Below are 5,171 nucleotides of genomic sequence, written 5' to 3'. Positions count from 1 at the left end.
ATCCAGATGGATAAAAGACTTAAATGCGAAAGGCAAAATTCGACAGCTTTTTAGAAGATTCTATATGAAAATATCTTCATGACTAATGAATAGGAAAGGATGTATTAGGCAAGTTACTAACAGCCCTCACAATAAAGGGGAAGAATGATAGACTCAATTACACTAAAGTTATACACTGTAGTTTATAGATATACTCCATAAAGAGTATAATAGATAAACCACAGAGTGAAAGATATTTACAATATTTACATATATATATATATTTATATACAACTACATGTTCACTAGATTGTTGCAGCAGTGTTCAACGATACAACAAGTACTTTGGAAAAACAGTTTGGCATTATTTTGTATGTATGTTATATTTCACAATAAAAAGAAAAAGAAACCGCTGCCTAAGAACATGTATCCCCTTGCACATTTTAAAGTTGACACCTAAAAGTTTTCATCTTACAGTCATCTCCCCTTATCTGCAGGGGTTACATTCTAAGCCCCTCAGTGGAGTCCTGAAACCTCAGATAGGGCTGAATCCTATATCCAATATGTTTTTTCCTATATTTACATACAGATGATAAAGTTTAATTTATAATTTAGGCACAGTGAGAGAATTAACACTAATAAGTAAAACAGAATAATCGTAACGATATACTGGAATAAAAGTTACGTGAATGTGGTTGGTCTCTCAAAATATCTTATTATACTGTACTCACCTTATCACTTAAAGGAAGCACTTTATGGCTTCTCTCTGGCATATCCGAATTGCCAGCATCACTACTCTTGTGCTTTGGGGTTATTATTAAGTAAAACAAGGGTGACTTAAACGCAAACACTGTGATACTGTGACAGTCGATCCAATAACTGAGACAGCTACTAAGTGACTAATGGGTGAGTAGCAGATACAGTGTGGATATGCTGGACAAAGGGATGATTCACATCTCAGGTGGGACAAAGCAGGACGGCTTAAGATTTCATCACACTATACAGAATAGCATGCAATTTAAAATTTATGAATTGTTTATTTCTGTAATAATATTTCCATTAATATTTTTGGACTGTAGTTAATTATAGGTAACTGAAACCATTTGGAAAACAAAACCGTGGATAAGGGGGAACTACTGTATTAATTTTTTTTTTTTTTACTTGAACGAGAATGCTCATAGTGGCCTTATTTGTAATTGCCCCAAACTGGAAACAGCCCAAATATCTATGGAGAAAGGATAAATAAGTCATGGATTTTTATACAATGCAATGCTACTCAGCAACAAAAAGGGATGACATAGATGAATCTCGAAAACATTGTTATGCAAAGTAAGTCAGACACAAAAAGTACTTATATTATTCTGTTTATAGAAATTCAAGAATAGACAAAACTAAGATGTTTGAAACTCAAATTTAGTTGCTGGGTGATGGCAATTGGCATAAGGAAACTTTCTGGGGCTATTTGTCATGCATTTAATTAGATGCAAAACATGTAATTTCTGGCACAGTACAGATCTTAGATGTATTTATGACAGTGAAATGACAATTTAAAAATAAAATTGTCATTTCACTGTCATAAATACATCTAATGAAATATAAATATTGTAGTGACTTGATATCTACTATCATCCGTTTAAAAATAAAAAGGTACAGATAAGCCCTTCTTCAAGTGTTATACATTTTATTTATTTATTTGTTTGTTTGTTTATTTAATTTTTTTAAATGCCTACAGCACTCGGTATTCCTAGGAGGTCTCCCATCCAAATACTAACCAGGCCTGACCCTGCTTAGCTTCCGAGATCAGCTGAGATCGGGCACGTTCAGGGTGGCATGACCATAGACTAAACAGTTATACATTTTAAATCATTCTTTTTCTCCTTGAAATCCACGTCTCCTACCAAATATTACTCTAATGTAATATATTTTTATGTTTGAAAGCCCCTTATCCATCACCCTATTATTTTGCAATAACATATAACTTAAAATCTTAAAATCTATATATACTATGACCATAAGGCTCTAAATATCAACAATTTTCTTTGGGCTTAAGTTAGATTATGATTATCAGTTACACACTAATAATACCAATCAAAGCAGCATAAAATTATTTCCATTGAAAATTCACCTCTTAGTCAAATGAATGAGGGAGTAGTTAATGGGATGTTAATCTTTTAAATTATGCCTTTACTTGCATTCAAACTCAGTGTTTCTGGTTGTAATATACAGCACAGTAGGATTCAGATGATCTACCTTATCTTTCCCAAAGTGGGAGAAAGATGATTGGAACAAGGAAACTGGCAGGATCTCTGATGCTGGTGTGTTCTTAGGCAGATCCGTTTTAAAAAAGATAACACATGAAGCTCGATTCCCCTTTAAAAAGGCTTCATGCCCAGAGATATGTATAACTCCAGTTCAAAGACCTCCAGTTTAAAATGCCATGGAGATGGAATTCTAACCCAGATTCTTTCAACTATCCCATACCATCCTAATTTATTTCTTATCACTTTGGCTTGAAAAGACCATTTCAGGAGTATTTATTTGCAGGGTGAGGAAAGGGATTGTAGAAGTTATACATAACCATTGTTCAAAATTAAAACATAGTATCATTATTTTTACATGTTGGTTCCTCATCTAGACCTTGAACTCCTTGAAGGCAAGATCTGTGTTTTCTCTATATTAGTGCCTCTAGAACCTACAGAGCTTCGACTCATAAAGAAGGCCCTCGATAAAGGTAAAGCAAATGGCTATGGAGGACAAGACCACTGAGTTTCTGACCTGCATGGAAAAGGGAACCAGAATTGGGGGAGTGATGCCAATGAGTAGCTTGGCTTTGTTGTTTAAGCCTTCCATTGTTTCCTACAGTCCCTTCACCCTCTGCCATGGACAACTGATGTTTTCTCAAGCCAATATCCAACACTTGGAGCACCTGTCTTCCAGACAATGCCCTCGCCTGGCCTTCCAACTAAATTGTCTCCTGCTCCCACCTCAAAGCCCTCCTTTATTGAGTTTGCTGATCACAGAGAACTTTCACTTGGGAAAATTGAGAGGGACAGCCAAGGTGTGTGCAAGACACAAATGTCCCAGGTGCTGAATCGAAAGGCCTAAAGAACCTCCAATCCATGCTGGGCTTCATGCCCTGTTGCTGTTTTCCAGCCCACAGATGCCAGAATGGCGTTTCCCAAACTTCTAGCACTCACATGTCACTTTCACAATTTTTGGTATATTAACAGGCCACCTGTACTTACATCGTACTCTTCTTTATATGACTCATTTTTTTTAACATCTAAATATCTACTTAAGCTTTGTCTTGAGCAGTAATATTCAAGTAATGACAAGCTTGATTGATATATACGTATTTCACATTAATGTTTTCAAAAGTTGGTGGCTAATAATGTTTTGAAAAGGTTAGCTGGTGCACCATGTAAGATAATCTCACGTAATATATGACCAGAAATGCTCTAACCTAGACAGAAAGTTGTTAGAGTCTTGAGATCTCCTGAACCTCTTCTATGAGTTAGGCGTCATGCTAAGGCTTCATAAAGGATAATATTTATTGGAAACCCTTTCCCCTTACTTATTACAGAATATTATAAAACATAGAAAAGTCTATGGAAGAAAAATTTGAAATTTTTTGTCATTCTATCGTGGTTAATATCAAACAGATCTGGATCTAAAATCTGATTTAGACATGTATTCATCATAACATCCTGGGCAAGTCATTTAACTTTCTGAAGCCTCAGTTTATTCATCTCTGAAACTGGCACTATAATACCTCTTTTGTAGGATTTTAGTTAAGATTAAATGAAATAACATGTAAAGCACCAGCATGGTAAGTGATGAACAGTAAATGCTCAAAAAATTTTATATTATTATTTCCATAAATTTGTGGTCATGTTATATATATTTCTGTCCTTTTTCTCTTCTTATTATATCTTGAGCATTAAATAATGTTTGGATATGTAATTATTTATTTGTTTATTTTTATGGGGAGGCATAATTTTTATCACAGAATAAAATTCCTTACCATGAATATATCATAACATAATATATCATAGGTAATACTGTGATAAAAATCCTTATACTTAAATCTTAGTGCTCCTTTATGATTATTTCCATAGGATAAATTTCTAAAAAAATGGAATTTATGGTTCTTGCTGTTTGTTTTGTTTCTGAGTTGCTTTCTGGAAATGTTGTACTGATTTATACTGTCACTAGCACTGGCTGAAAGTGCCTCTTTCACAGCACCCTCCCTGATACTGGGTATTGTTATTTTTTTAAAACCCTGCTAATTTAATTGACAAGTCAGGCATTGTTTATAGGCCTTGTCTCAGTTCATCTTCATTACAACCCTATAAAGTGTCCATTTGATAGTCTGTTCCTCTTTAGCAGAGGGTGTGGGAGGGGAATGGGGGAAGGCTCCTAAAGGTTTAAGTTCTTATCCAAGCCAGGAGCCTGTTGGTCCTTCACATGCTAACTGAGGCTTTCCCCCTATACCACACTGCCTCCTGCTGGTATCCAGGGAGAGGACATGAAGCACTGAAGTTCTTCAAAATAGATTCTTAGATAAGAGTTGGGTATTTGTGGGAAGGAAGAGTGATGTTGAGACAACCATATGATGGTGGGACTTGGGAAAATAGAGAAAAACTGTCAAGCTTTACACTTAATATTTATGCACTTTATGTAAGTTATACCGTAACTTACATAAAGAGAATAAAAGACTTTTCAGGCAGGCACTGGATGAGTTAATAAAAATAGCTTACACTAAGAAAACATAGGCAGTAAACTCTCTGATGTTAGTAACAGTAATTGCTTTTCAGATATATCTCCTTGGACAAGAGAAACAAAAGAAAAAATAAACAAATGGGACTACATCAAACTAAAAAGTTTTGTACAGCAAAAGACACCATCAACAAAACGAAAAGACAACTGACTGTTTGGGAGAAGATATTTGCTAATGATACATCTGCTAAGGGGTTAATATCCAAAATATATAAAGAACTTATACAATTCAACAACAACAAAAATAAACAATCCAATTTAAAAATGGGCGGCCACCTGTAAAAGAATGAAACTAGACTGTTGTCTATCACCACACACCAAAATTAACTCAAAATGGATTAAGGATCCGAATATAAGACCTGAAACAATGAAATGCATAGAAGAAAACATAGGAATTAAATTCAAGGACCTTG

General features: G+C 34.8%; 1 pseudogene; it reads right to left on the bottom strand.

Moving 5' to 3' along the window:
- Window positions 1–1,702: 1,702 nt before the first annotated feature.
- Window positions 1,703–1,821, bottom strand: LOC112478296 (annotated as a pseudogene).
- Window positions 1,822–5,171: the final 3,350 nt, after the last annotated feature.

This window comes from Pteropus alecto, unplaced genomic scaffold, assembly GCF_000325575.1.
Source record: "Pteropus alecto unplaced genomic scaffold, ASM32557v1 scaffold42, whole genome shotgun sequence".
NCBI lineage: Eukaryota > Metazoa > Chordata > Mammalia > Chiroptera > Pteropodidae > Pteropus > Pteropus alecto.
The sequence above is the reverse complement of the archived record's forward strand: the minus strand, read 5'-3'. Positions and strand labels throughout refer to the sequence as shown.